Source organism: Diceros bicornis, assembly GCF_020826845.1.
Source record: "Diceros bicornis minor isolate mBicDic1 chromosome 1 unlocalized genomic scaffold, mDicBic1.mat.cur SUPER_1_unloc_3, whole genome shotgun sequence".
In the NCBI taxonomy this organism is placed as follows: Eukaryota; Metazoa; Chordata; class Mammalia; order Perissodactyla; family Rhinocerotidae; genus Diceros; species Diceros bicornis.
In genome coordinates this window covers 2,121,822-2,137,251 of record NW_026690856.1, presented here as the reverse complement: position 1 = coordinate 2,137,251, position 15,430 = coordinate 2,121,822, and the positions used below count along the sequence as shown (strand labels likewise).

Sequence of the window (15,430 nt, the reverse complement as noted above, 5' to 3'; positions counted from 1 at the left end):
ATGAAACCATATCTCAAGAACTGGGGTGAATTAAAGATATTTTTATGCAAACATTTACTAAGAGTATTACCACCAACAAATGCTCATTAAGGAACATCGAAGGAATGTACTTTAAGGGGGCCAGCCACCTGGTGTAGTGGTTTAAGTTCACCACGAACCACTTTGGTTGCCTGGGTTCATGGGTTTGGATCTCAGGTGTGGACCTACAGCACTCATCAGCCATGCCGTGGTGGTGACCCACATGCAAGATAGAGGAAGATAGGAAAAGATGTTTGCCCAGGGCTAATCTTCCTCAAGGAAAAAATTTATAAAGTGAAAAAGAATGTGCTTCAAGAAGAAATTGATAGAAGAAGAAATGCTAAGATGTAAAAATGGATCGTGAGGATAAAGAAGGGTAAACGTCTGAATAAATCATTGAAAACATGACTTTACCAAACAATAATAATATTGACAGGGTATAACTGATGGAGTTAAAAACTAATGACAAGGGAACTTCTGGTTTAGAGGAGACTAATACAGGAAAACACTCTTGCTGCAAAACTGGACAAAGCCAGATAAATTATAAATATATTTTTAGAGCATCAGAGAACTTCAAAACCAACCAACTAAAATTCCAGAAAGAAGAAAACTCTTTTATGTGAGCAGGGATTTTTATCTTTCTTTCTCCTGCAGGCATATTCTGATTCTGGGTGCTTGCCGAGGATCTGGCTTGCTCAGTCAGAGCCTCTGCTAGGGAAAAGAGAAACTAGCCAAACTTCTAGTTTGGTGTGGCAGAGGAAACCTGAAGGCTCTCAGACACACAACCGCTCTTCCTCACAGCATCTCTGTTAAGTTTTGGTGCCACACAGTAATCTGGGGAAATAGGCCAAAAGCTTCCACAAAGCAAAGCGAAACCTCCAGAAGTGGTGGAAGTAGCCTAAGTCCAACATACTGCTAGTGTGACCTATTGGGAATTTGCCATATTGTGAACAATGTAAGGTAGGAGGCTGGAGAGCTACGCTGAAATGTCTGACGGGCGTAACTAAGTTTTCTGTGGGCTCCCAAACCTGAGGAGACAGAGATCTACCAGACTTAGTACCAGACCCCTGTGCGGGGAAGGGGAGCACCGCAAACAGGAACAGGGGGAAAGTGGAAGGCCTGGGTTTACGAAAACTGAGACTCAGACCCAAATCTGATCAAGGTCTGATTGGACTCAGGTGCTCCAACTTCACTCTGTTTCTGTATCTGAGGGAAGATAAGGTCATGTGAAACCTCTTGAGTTACGTTACACAGACGTTACAAAGACACTCGTGAGAGGCTGGAGAAGGCAAGCCACAGACTGAGAGAAGACCTTTGCAAATCACATATCTGACAGGACTATAAAGAACTCTCAAAACTCGGCAATAAGAGAATCTAAGTTTAAAATGGTCACAGATTTGGACACTTCACCAAAGAAGATACACAGATGGCAAATAAGCACATGAAAAGATGATCAAGGTCGTTAATCATGAGAAAAAGCCACATAAAAACCACAGTGAGATCCTGCTATGTACATATTGGTATGACTAGAATTAAAGAGGTTGACCATACCAAGTGTTAATGAGGATGGAAAGTAACTGGAACACTCCTACATTGCTGGTGGGAACACAAAGTTGTTCAGCCTCTTTGGAAAACAGTTTTAAAGTGGAGTTTGTTATGCTGCTGTAACAAATTAGCACAGATTTCATGGCTTAAATCAACTCAGATTTATCGTTTTACAGTTCTGTAGGTTAGCAGTCTGACACGGGTCTCTTTGTTCTATAATCAAGGTGTTGGCAGAGCTAGGTTCTTTTTGGGGGACTTTAAAGCTTAATCCATTTCCTAGCCTTTTCAAGCTTCTAGAGACCACCACATTCCTTACCCTATGGCCCCCCTCCTCCACCCTCAAAACCAAGTACTCGGGATCTCTCTGGCCCTGCTTCCCTTGTTCTATCTTTTTCTCTACTCTACTGCTTCTCTTTCCCTTTTAAGGGCCTTTGAGATGCACTGGACCCACCTGGATAATCCAGGATAATCTCCCTATTTTAAAGTCAGTTGATCAGCAACCTTAATTCCGTCTGCAAATTTAATTCACCTTTGGCAAGTAAACTAATGTATTCCCAGGTTCAGGGATTAGGACATCTTTGTGGGCCATGAGTTTGCTATCACAAAGAGTTTTTAAAATAAAGTTAAACATGCACATACCATATGACCCAGCAATTCCACTTCTATGTGCTTACCCAGGAGAAGAAGACAAGTTCATACAAAAACTTGTTTGCCTTCTCAAATCATAAAGATTTATAGCAGCTTTATTCATAGTCAAAAAAGACAAAACTGAAAATAACTCAAATGTCCTTCAACTGGTGGATGGATAAACTGTGGTAAATTCATACAATGGATACTACATTCAACAATAAAACAGAAGGAACTGCTGATACAGTCAACAACATGGATGAACACTCAAATAAATGTATCATGCTAAATGAAAGAGACCAGACTCAAAAGGCCAAATACTGTAGGATTCCATTTATATGATATTCCAGAAAAGACAAACCATAGAGAAAGACAACAGATCATTAGCCACCAGTGGTTAAGTTTAGGGGAAGAGTTGTCTACAAAAGAGCAGCTCAAGGGAGTTCTGGTTGCTGGAACTGTTCTGTATCTCAGTTTTGGGGGTTGCACAGCTCTATGCGTTTGTCAAAAGAGGAAAACAAATACTTCATTTCTCACCCATCAGATTGGCAAAAATTTAAAAATCTGACAATGCCAATCTGACAATTACCAGGGGAAGGATGACACAAACACTGTTGGAGGGAATGGAAATTGTTAAAACTTCAGAGGATGATTTGGCTGCAGCTCGTCAAGATGCAGATGCACATCAGCCTCTGGCCCAACAATCCAATCACAGGCAGGTGTCCATTCTAGGGAGTTCACACGTGTGCTCGAGGAGACACACACAAGGATAGTCATTAAACATGGCAGGGGAATAAATTAATTGTGGTTAGAAGTTTTTTAAAAAAGAAAGGAAAGAAATGTATATGGGAAATAATCGACGCTGCTGGCTACGTATATGATATGAGAATGTAACTCATTGGTTTGTCTACTTAATAATACGTAGCACAGAAATCACTGTACTAGGAATCTGAAGACAAGTATCTGAGCATTTAGTTCCAACTCTGCCACTAAAGTAGCACTCTGACTGTGGACGACAACTCAAGAAAACTCACTTTCCATTTCCTGGAAATTGAAGAGGTTAGGGTCTAAACCACTAAAATTATTTCCAACTCAACAGTTCTATGATTCAATAAGTCAACAATCAAAAATTATATTCCAAAGTACCTATGTTGAGAAACAGATTTTCCCAGACACCCTGAAATCAGAAAGTATCAGAGAAATAAGACATCTTAATATATTGATACATAAAATGGTCCAATTGTCTTGGAATGTCTATGACCAGGTTTTTAATCAAGATCATAATTCAGAAAGAGTGTAAAAGCAACTGAACCTGCCATATCGACTTGGGTCACCCTCAGGTAAAATTTATATATCCTCTCCCATTTTAACATTCCAAAAGAAGTTCCCCATACCAATGAGTCCATCTTGTCAAGGTCAGGTCTGTCTAGCCAAAAGTCATTCACGTGTATGGTAAGATATACTTGATTTTTTAACAAAGATAAATTGATGAATGGCTCTTTGTATTTTTGCCAGTTTCATCTATAAAGAGCTTACATTATAATTTAATAGCTTCAGCCTGCTACAATAATTTAAAGAGCCTTTTAAAACTTGTAACATGCCATGCCCAACAGGATCTAGTAAAAAATCAGTAGTTTAGAATCCAAAAAAGCTCATTTAAAAGTTTCATTACCGCCAATACTTACACTTTAAAGACACCAATAACCAACATGTCATTTCTTCCTACTGCAGAATTTAATAGGTTATGAACTTCTGGTATCATCCAAAAGCATAATTAGGATGCTATCATTAAAATGTATTTTTTAATAAGAAAAATTAAAACTAATGATTAAACTATTTAACTAAATGATTAACTAAATATGAAAACTAATGACAACTAACGATCTGTTGTCTTTCCCTATGGTTTATCTTTTCTAGAATATTACATAAATGAAATCCTACCATATTTGACCTTTTCCCTTGTCAGTCAAATCAAAATTTAGAACTTCTTGTTCTATGGGCTTTCCAAATTTACATTCTTACAATTCTAAATGAGTATGGAGACAAAACAGACACTACATACAACTTCCAAAATCCTCCTCTTTATCCGATTTTAATTTTAGCACCAACTGCCAAGAAAATCTTTTCAACTGAAACCAAAATTCCATACACATTACGTCAATCATCAATTGATCAGTCATCAGTCTAAGTTAACAGAAGGTGAGTTAGTATTAGGAAGCTACACAATTTGCACCAAAGATTGTTTAAAGCTCCTTTCATTAAATGCAGTTTACAACAATTCACAGGCTTCAAAGTTCACCTTGCAAATATAGAATCAATTATCAGAAACCAGGAATGCGATCAGGCTTTTCTATAAAGGTGGTCCCAAGGATGTAGAAACCGTTCTTTTGTTTAATGAAGGCAATGAGGAGCCCAATAGCCTGAGTGGAGTCAGGCAGAGGAGCGCTGACCACAGGCCCTCTTCCGAAGGAAAGCTTTCACCCAGAGATGTCTCGACCTGGCCTAGACGGAGTCCCAGGAGGCACGAACTCAAGGGCAGGCACACAGGGCAGGAGACTCCCTGCCACCCCCTGCACCTCGGATGGGTGGGCAGGAGGCCCCACCGAGGTGAGGCCCCGCTGGGTTTAGGCGCCGCCAATGCACAGGGACAGGCTGGCCAAGCTGCGCTCTTCTGCTCCTCCAAGGGACAGAGGTTGGGCTCCCTCGCCTGGAGCAGACCGCAAGCAGCCCCAGCGCCCGGTGCCATCCGCCGCCCTGGACATGGCGCTCCCGCCATATTCGGTGGACATCTCCACGCTGAGCCTGCTGCCCACCGCCTACCACAGCGCTGCTCCTGCCCAGCGCTCCTCCACACTGCAGAAAGGAGAGCTCCCCGCGCTGAAAATCCTGGAGGAAGGATCCAGAAACTGCCCGAGCCCCCCCACACAAACTCCAGTGGCCACCAGTTCCGCATCAGGGACTCCGCCCCCAGTGCATGCACCCTGGGGCTCTCCAGCTCAGTGGCCCCTCTGCCACTCTGAGCACCAGTCCTGCACTTGCGACGGACTCTGTGGATACAATGGGAACCCTTGTGGGGGCACTGGGAGGGGTGTCGGGGATTGGGGACCGAGGTGTCCATGAGATGGAGAGCAGGAGCGGGCTGACGCTGTGCAGCCCTTGACTCTGCTCTCGCTGGGTGACCTTCAGCTGCTGGAGAAGTTCTGCTTTCCCTTGAGGTGGTTTCTCCTGTCCTGAGAAGCCCATTACACGATCTAACATCTGTTTATAAAAGAACGATGACATCCTTAACACCCAATGTGTTGTGTCTCCAGAAGAATTCTCTGCTTCCCCAGAAGATGAGACAGGGAGCAACTGGGACCGGGTTCTGACCAAGGAAGGAAGGATGCTGAGGGCACAGCTGACTCCCCTCCACTGACTCCTTCCCCTGATCCGTGGCCCTGATGGGGCAACAGCGCTGGGGACTCCTGCAGGTGACAACGCTCAAGTGTTTGCCCACGGTATTACATTTCTTATGGTTTAGTGGTTAAAACGGGGGGCTAGCTGTCAGTTTTTCAGACAATTTCATTTACAGAAATGTCAGTGGACAAAGAAGTTTGTTTTCTTCATCTCTGATTTTTAAAATCAATAACAAGAATTAAAATACTTATTTTCTTAATCTCATTGGCATGCAAAAACAAAAAAAAGTCACTTGGATTTCACCAAATTGGTCACATTTACATTAAAACTTTGGAATTATGGCTGATTGAGTTAAAGAAAGCATTTTGGATGAACAATTACCTTCAGCTAGTATGTTCCCAGACAAATGTGCAAACAGAGTTATGAGCCGTTTTGAGGGGGCTGGCAAATCCAGTTTGAGTTTTACAATGGGTTGTCCAGAGTACAGATTAAATTAGTAATTTTCTGAGGAGTTTTTGAGTAAATGTTCATTTCGCCTTCATCAAATAGGTCTGGTGATTTAAATGAAGGTTGAGCTAAAGATAAAAGTTTTCAAGAGACTGAGAAATATTAGGTAAATGTACTTAAAAAAGGGTGCAAATTAAAGTAAATCTGCCATTATCCTCTTTAAAACAGATTCAGAGTAACATTATTGTCAAGGTATAAGAAAGAATAGAAATGTTTTATAAAAACAATTCTTCACTTCTAAAGGACCTAATGTGACATTCTAGAAGTCTACATAGTCTTTCACTCATCTAGATTTAAATTGTTCAATTAATACTTTAAAGACTAATGAATCTGAGGGCAAAATATTCAAGATCATTGTTTAATTGTTTTTCATTGTTGCAAAGTAGATGGATATGAACTGTGGCTGAAATTCATGGTCTTGGAGAAGAAAAATATATAGAACTTATTTATCACTCTCACAGTGTGTCCTGATTTAATCCTACACATGTCCCAAGAATAAAGCCTCAAGGATTCCATTATGTTATTAGAAATGACATCTTTCATTCACCATGAATATTCTCTAATTAATTCTCTAGCTAGTAATTATGTTCCTGATGCAAATAGGCAAGTAAAAGAATCCATGCCTGATTAAATTGGGTTCATAACATGTATACGTGGGAGACACATGAGAAATGGAGTCTCTCAAAAGAATGGCAGAGATGCTTCTCTTAAATACTATCTTCAGATAAGACAAAGGAGGAAGTTGGGGGTGGAGTTTGGGATGTGAGAGTGGCAGAAGACAATTCTCATGGAGAGGGACATGTAAATGTTTGTCTGAACCAACTCCCCTGCACTGGGCTCTGGTCATGAAGGGACAACAGGGAGGTGACCAGGAACAGGCCTCCCAGTGGTGGTGCCTTCCCACGGGTGTCATGGGGATGCTGGGGGAAGGGGGATGGTGTGTGACATGGCACCAGTGGTGGAGTCAGCAATGCAGAGGTCAGGGATCTCTCTCGCTCTCTCACTCTCTCTCTCTCTGTCTCTCTCTCTCAGGGACCTGAGAAGAGGAAGTTGGCACAGCCTGCGGCCCTCGCATACCTCTCTCATGGGCCCTTCTTTCTCTGGCCGCTATGGGAGCCCTGTGGCCTTGGTTTTAACCCATGAGGCCAAGGGCACATGCACAGCCACCGGGGGTAGGGGGGGCCTTGGGAGTCCTCAGTGAAGGCCCCACCTGCCCACGAGGACTTGACACGGTGACACCACCTGAAAATAAAGCAAACACATATAAGCATATGAAGTTTTAAAAGGAAAAGCACACAACTAAAAGAATTGATATCATTACATACGCTATTCTATTTGTTTATGTGTCAAATTACTGAGAGGAAATAGCCCGGTGTAATGATAGTAGAATTGATCAATTTCATAGACAATTCTTTTAACGGTTGTTCATATCTTGTGTTTTACATCATTGATTAGGGTAATATTTTCATCTTTTCCTTTCTTAGTGTCTCCATCAATCAGCGTTGAAGTGGAACTGAGTACATGCTTTTCAGAAGCGGCATCATTCTCTACTCAGCCAGAGCATTGGGCCTGAAAATAGCTGGATCCAGCAGAAAACTGGACACTCTAGGAGATGTCATGTGGAGATGTGCCTGGCTGGACTAATAGTCACGTGGTTATGATTTTTAAAAAAATCTCTCAGAGCTTTCCTAAAAGCAAATAATATTCTTCAGTTGCTTTAGTAGACGAGACATTAGCTAGTGTCTTTTTAATTTCCACAGAAGCTTTTTTTATGTTACTAAAGAAACTAAACTTTATCTCTTTTTTCTTGTTACCAAAATGGACTTAGTATTAAAAACAAGAAACCTACAAGAAAGGAAACACTCATATGGAATAGAAATTGTGGGTCACGGCTTTTAATTTTATATAAAATCATGTTTTATTTATTTACAATTTCTCTCAACTGTGCTTTTGAAAATAGCTTAGTATTAGAAATTACCAGTAAGAAGAGGGTGTGCTCCCTTGAGTGTGGTCCAGTACAAGTCAGGTGACTCAGACCTGAGTTCTAGGCCCAGGTCTGTTTCTGGTTAGTGTGTGACAACGTACTTAGGCTCTCTGGAATGTAGTATTCCTTTCTGTAAAATTAAAGAAAACCTGGAGAAAAGTATTCTGTACTATCAACAAGCACAAAACATGTACAACATTGCTCTATATATTAAGAGTTCAGCTGTAATAGTCAAGACATATTCGTGTGTGTAAAATTATAATGATTTTCTTATTTTCTCCAGCTGTGAACCATGTTAAACTATATAGTAATAAGCAGAAAACCTGAAGAACTAGGTGATTTAAAACACCTGTTGTTACAGCTAGGCCATTCAAGGGTGAAATTAATTTCACACTTCTCCTTTCCTTGTAGCCAGTGAAGTGTCTGGAACACAGAAAACACATAAAATTAATTGAGAGTTAACAGTATTTGGAGGCAGTTGAGGTTAAGCACTCAACAATGATGTCCCTTACTCCAGGAGCAATTGACTCTTTGTCATAAGTTTACTTTATACAGGGGTTCTATTCTTAGTTTATCTCTGTATGTTTCTTAGAAGAGAGACAGGGAAGGAGAATTAACTCAATCTACTGTGCGCCAGTTCCTTTACTGTATTCCCTCATGCAATTCTTACAGTAATCCTTTAAAGTAACTGTTATAATTCATATTTAACTGATAAAGAAAACCATGTTTACAAAATTGATCAAGGGTAAGAGGGAAGATCTGAACATCAGTTCATTGGGCTTATGCCTCATATTCTCTCCACTGTGATAAAAATGGTGCTTCAACATGGGTACTCACCATCTGGCTATTTAATACCCGCTCCTGCCGACAGCATTGGATGAGATGAGATGAGAATTTTGTTTCCAAAGTTATTCTATAATATTTAAACTCTACTATGTATGAGTCGGATGTCAAGACATGTTTTAGAGGCATAGAGAGCAACTGATTAGTTCAGCTACACATTTTTTCAGGTTTACTATAAGTTTCGTGTGCCACATTGTCTCAACTTTACCAACTTTAGTGCTTCACTGTTCTGTTTTATAAAACTCAGAATTTCACTTTTCATGTAAAGCATTTTGCTGCTCTCTTAGTCACTAGAGGGCAGTTCTGTATCTCTGTAAATTACCACTGCAGCAGGAAATGAGATGTCTTAAGCCAGTTTGCTCTGTAAAAATGATGGACATAGGAGGACTTCTGGTCCATCAAGGCTGCCTGTGTTATTTGTGGCTGTAACAGGGATGTCCAGGGCTGCTTAGTCAGAGGCACAAAGCAGAGTCAGAAAGCATCCTCTAAGTTCTTCAGATGTGAGTTCAGGCACCTGTCTTCTCACCTGAGCACATTGGAGTTTATTGAATGTGTTCAGACTCTTACTCTCTCCCTGTAGTTAATAAGTCTGGGAGCTCCATACCCCAAGAAAAAACACATGACACATAAAGTCTTTTCTCAACTAAACAGAGTTGAGGGCTATGGTGTTGCCCGGGAGTTTGCTGCTTAAAGAAAATACAGCTGGTGCTCAGGTGGAAGGAAAGAGCATCAGCTACTGCTGGAGGGCTTTTATTGATGCTCCTATGGAATGAGCAAGTTTAAAATAAAACCACATCGCTTAAACCTCACTAACTGATTGTTTTATTTTCAAGTAATATGCTCTGAAAATCTGCTGTGTCTTAAAAGCTATTTCATAAAACTGAAACAGTTCTGTTTTTTATTCTCTGGTATTTGAAATACTATTAAAACTGTAAATCCTTTAACATTCTACAATATATAAATAGGCAAATATCAATTATATTCTCTAAAAATGTCTGCTCCCATGTTAAAGTTTAATATATAGCAGCAAAATTAGTTACCACCCAATTTTTAACTCATATTTTGCTTTTGAAATTACATATAAAATTTGTGTTTTGAAGTATTTTCCTAAAACTCAGCATCTTTCTGATATAAATAGACTAGTGGAAAGGTAACTAGAATGAAGTTTGATCTTTAAAACTTTAGCTTTGCGTAAGAATTGATAACAAGAGGCAGTTGGGTCTCTCTACTTTATGATATTTATTAATTGTGAATAGCCACATCTATTACAAAGTGGTGAATAATAAAAAGAAATTAAACAATATCAGCACTCTCTTACCCCACACGTACAGTTTATATGCAAATAAATTCTCAAAGGTCAGAAAAATGTTTATGATTTCAGATAACTGTTAAAATACTATCTCATTCCAGTTTTAACTTCATTTGAAATTGACTTAAAACTCTTCTCTTAGATTCCTGCTCTGATCAGTGCCCCCATGTCCCCTCAATGCCTCATTTGATTGCAAACTTATCTGAGGAATTGAATATTCTTTTCCATTTGTTCTCTTTAAGGTATCTGTATAGTGCTTTTTATGCAATGACCACTTGGTACAATTCAGTATTAGCTTCAGAAACATCTTTAGTTAGGAACAAATCAAGGAAACAGATGTGAGGAATGTGAGGATGCCTAGCTGATGGTGCTTCAGGGATTCCTCACATGAGTCTTGTCATAGAAAAGTTTAAAGAGTAAAGCAGCATTGGTCAGTTCAAAAATGTGGGGTGAACATAATTCTAAATAATGATGGAGACGTAAAAAAAAGAAGCCACTTGAATTTCATTGAAAGGTATTAGACACATCAAAGGGATGGGATAAAAACATTGTTTAATGTAAGTTCTTTCTAAATTCTAAGGCAACAAGTAATATGAATTTACATGGTAATTATAAACCACAAAACAACAATTCACAAGACAAGTAAACAACTAAAGTAGAAACCAGAGTAAGAAAAATAGAAGTTAAAGCAGAGATGGAGAGTGATGGTTGGGGTCAGAAACCATGGCTTAGTCATCCGTGAAGTCTCCCTCAGACTCTGATCATTCATAGTGCTCAGTAAACAATTTGACCCCATGAGTCTGGGGAGGGCCAAAGTGAGAGGGGGTTGGGAGGGGAGACAATGCAAGGATACCCTTGTGGAGGCACTGACATTGAAAATCAGTGACATTTTTGCCAAGGTGTTTATCATATTAAAGATTATTCTGGAAAAGTTAAGGATTTTTCTGGAATGTACATTTTCATTTTATGGAAACTCCAACTAGCCCAGAGAACGATTTAGACATTTTAGCTTTAGAAAGAGAGAGAGGGGCCAGCCCAGTGGTGCAGCAGTTAAGTGAGCACACTCCGCTACAGCAACCCTGGGTTCAGAGGTTTGGAACCCGGGCACACACCAATGCACCGCTTGTTGAGCCATGTTGTGGTGGCATCCCATATAATGTAGAGGAAGATGGGCACAATTGTTAGCCCAAGACCAATCTTCCTCAGCAAAAAGAGGAGGATTGGCATTGTAAGTTAGCTCAGGGAAGATCTTTCTCATAAAACAAAAAAAGAAAGAAAGAAATAATGAGAAACTTTTTGTCAGTTTTTTTTTATTGATGTTTTAATGGTTTCTAACATTGTGAACTTGTGGGTTGTACATTTTTGTTTGTCCATCACCACATATATGACTCCCTTCACCCCTTGTGCCCACCCCCCACCCCCACTGCCCTGGTAACCACAGTCCAGTTTTCTCTGTCCATGTGTTGGTTTATATTCCACATATGAGTGAGATCATACAGTGTTTGTCTTTCTCTTTCTGGCTTATTTCACTTAACATACTACACTCCAGGCCCATGCATGTTGTTGCAAATGGGACGATTTTGTCTTTTTTTATGGCTGAGTAGTATTCCATTGTATATATATACCACAATTTCTTAATCCAATCGTCAGTCGAGGGACACTTAGGTTGCTTCCACTTCTTGGCTATGGTGAATAATGCTGCAATGAACATAGGGGTGCATAAGCCTCTTTGGATTGTTGATTTCAGGTGCGTTGGATAGATTCCCAGTAGTGGGATGGCTGGATCATAGGGCATTTCTAGTTTTAATTGTTTGAGGAATCTCCATACCGTTTTCCATAGAGACTGCACCAATTTACATTCCCACCAGCTGTGTATGAGGGTACCTGTTTCTCCACATCCTCTCCAACATTTGTTGTTTTTTGTCTTGGTGATTATAGCCATTCTAACAGGCGTGGGGTGGTATCTTAGTGTTGTCTTGATTTGCATTTCCCTGATGATTAGTGATGTTGAGCATCTTTTCATGTGCCTATTGGCCATCTGTATATCTTCCTTGGAGAAGTATCTGTTCATTTCCTCTGCCCATTTTTTGATCAGGTAGTTTGTTTTTTGTTGTTCAATTGTGTGAGTTCTTTATATATTACGGAGATCAACCCCTTGGCAGATGTATGTTTTGCAAATATTCTCTCCCAGCTGGTGGGTTGTCTGTTCATCTTGATTCTGGTTTCATTTGTCTTATAAAAGCTCTTTAATCTGATAAAGTCCCACTTGTTTATTTTTTCTTTAGTTTCCCTAGTCTGGGTAGGCATGTCATCCAAAAAGATTCCTTTAAAACCAATGTCAAATAGTGTGTTGCCTATATTTTCTTCTATGAGTTTTATAGTTTCAGGTCTCACCTTCAGGTCTTTGATCCATTTTGAGTTAATTTTTGTGTATGTCGATAGCACATGGTCCACTTTCATTCTTTTGCATGTGGCTTTCCAGTTTTCAAAACACCATTTGTTGAAGAGACATTCCTTTCTCCATTGCATGTTCTTAGCACCTTTGTCGAAAATTAGCTGTCCGTATTTGTGTGGTTTTATTTCTGGGCTTTCAATTCTGTTCCATTGATCTGTGTGTCTGTTTTTGTAACCCTACCATGCTGTTTTGATTACTATTGCTTTGTAGTATGTTTTGAAGTCAGGACTTGTGATGCCTCCTGCTTTGTTCTTTTTCTTTAGGATTTCTTTAGCTATTCGGGGTCTTTTGTTGCCCCATATAAATTTTAGTATTCTTTTTTCTATTTCTGTGAAGAATGTCATTGGCATTCTGATTGGGATTGCATTGAATCTGTAGATTGCTTTAGGTAATATAGACATTTTAACTATGTTTATTCTTCCAATCCACGTGCATGGCATATCTTTCCATTTCTTTACGTCATCGTGGATTTCCCTCAATAATGTCTTATAGTTCTCATTGTATAGGTCCTTCACCTCCTTGGTAAGATTTATTCCTAGGTATTTTATTCTTTTTGATGCAATTGTAAATGGTATTATCTTTTTGAGCTCTCTTTCTGTTAGTTCATTATTAGCATATAGAAATGCAACTGATTTTTGTAGATTGATTTTGTACCCTGCAACTTTGCTGTAGTTGTTGATTGTTTCTAACAGTTTTCCAACAGATTCTTTAGGATTTTCTATATATACAATCATGTCATCTGCAAATAGTGAGAGTTTCACTTCTTCGTTACCTATTTGGATTCCTTTTATTCCTTTTTCTTGCCTAATTGCTCTGGCCAAAACCTCCAGTACTATGTTGAACAGGAGTCGTGAGAGTGGGCAGCCCTGCCTCGTTCCTGTTCTCAGAGGAATGGCTTTCAGTCTTTCCCCGTTGAGTATGATGTTAGCTGTGGGTTTGTCATATATGGCCTTTATTATGTTGAGGTACTTTCCTTCTATTCCCATTTTATTGAGAGTTTTTATCATAAATGGATGTTGTATCTTGTCAAATGCCTTCTCTGCGTCTATTGAGATGATCATGTGGATTTTATTCTTTGTTTTGTTGATGTGATGTATCTCGTTGATTGATTTGCGGATGTTGGACCATCCCTGCGTCTCTGGTATAAATCCCACTTGATCATGGTGTATGATCTTTTTAATGTATTGTTGTATTCGGTTTGCCAATATTTTGTTGAGGATTTTTGCATCAATGTTCATCAGCGATATTGGCCTGTAATTTTCTTTCTTTGTATTGTCTTTGTCTGGTTTTGGTATCAGGGTGATGTTGGCCTCGTAGAATGATTCAGGAAGTGTTCTATCTTCTTCTATTTTTTGGACTAGTTTGAGGAGGATGGGTATTAAATCTTCTTTGAATGTTTGGTAAAACTCACTGGAGAAGCCATCTGGTCCTGGACTTTTATTTTTTGGGAGGTTTTTGCTTACTATTTCAATCTCTTTACTTGTTATTGGTCTATTCAGATTCTCCATTTCTTCTTGGTTTAATTTTGGGAGGTTGTATAAGTCTAAGAATTTATCCATTTCTTCTAGATTGTCCAATTTGTTGGCATATAATTTCTCATAGTGTTCTCTTATAATCCTCTGTATTTCCATGGTATCCATTGTAATTTCTCCTCTTTCATTTCTAATTTTATTTACTTGAGACTTTTCTCTGTTTTTCTTAGTAAGCATAGCTAAGAGTTTGTCTATTTTGTTTATCTTCTCGAAGAACCAACTGTTTGTTTCATTAATCCTTTCTACTGTTTTATGGGTCTCAATATCATTTATTTCTGCTCTGATTTTTATTATTTCTCTCCTTCTGCTGGCTTTGGGCTTTGTTTGTTCTTCTTTTTCTAGTTCTGTTAGGTGTAATTTAAGGTTGCCTATTAGGGCTAGTTAAGCTGGGTTTGTATCGCTATGAGTTTCCTTCTCAGGACCGCTTTTGCCGCATCCCATATGGTTTGATATGGCATGTTATCATTTTCGTTTGTTTCCAGATAGTTTTTGATCTCTCCTTTAATTTCATCAATGATCCATTGGTTGTTCAGTAGCATGTTATTTAATCTCCACATTTTTGTCACTTTCCCACTTTTGTTTTCCTGGTTCATTTCCAGTTTCATAGCCTTATGGTCTGAAAAGATGCTTGTTATGATTTCAATCTTCTTAAATTTATTGAGGCTTGCTTTTTTTCCCAACACTTGGTCTATCCTAGAGAATGTTCCATGCACGCTTGAGAAGAATGTTTAGTCAGCTGTTTATGGATGGAGTGCTCTGTATATGTCTACTAGGTCCACCTCGTCTAGTTTTTCATTTAAGTCTAATATTTCTTTATTAACTTTTTGTCTGGATGATCTATCTATTGCTGTAAGTGGGATGTTAAGATCCCCTACTATTATTGTGTTGTTGTTGATTTCTCCTTTTAGGTTTGTTAATAGTTGCTTTATGTACATTGGTGTTCCTATGTTGGGTGCATATATATTTATAAGTGATGTGTCTTCTTGATGTAGTGTCCCTTTTATCATTATATATTTCCCTTCTTTGTCTTTCTTAACCTGTTTTATCTTGAAGTCTACTTTGTCTGATATGAGTATGGCAACACCTGCTTTCTTTTGTTTGCCATTAGCTTGGAGTATTGTCTTCCATCCTTTCACTCTGAGCCTGTGCTTGTCTTTAGTGCTAAGATGTGTTTCCTGAAGGCAGCATATTGTTGGGTCTTGCTTTTTAATCCA

General features: G+C 39.2%; 1 long non-coding RNA gene across 2 annotated transcripts in view; it reads left to right on the top strand.

Moving 5' to 3' along the window:
* The window catches only part of LOC131401568 (uncharacterized), a 28,161-nt gene extending 20,368 nt beyond the window's left edge, over positions 1 to 7,793 (top strand). For both annotated transcript variants that reach the window (XR_009217756.1, XR_009217755.1), the window contains exons 2-3: positions 5,502 to 5,687; positions 7,578 to 7,793. This is a non-coding gene — a long non-coding RNA (uncharacterized LOC131401568). The remainder of the gene's footprint in view (positions 1 to 5,501; positions 5,688 to 7,577) is intronic.
* Positions 7,794 to 15,430: the final 7,637 nt, after the last annotated feature.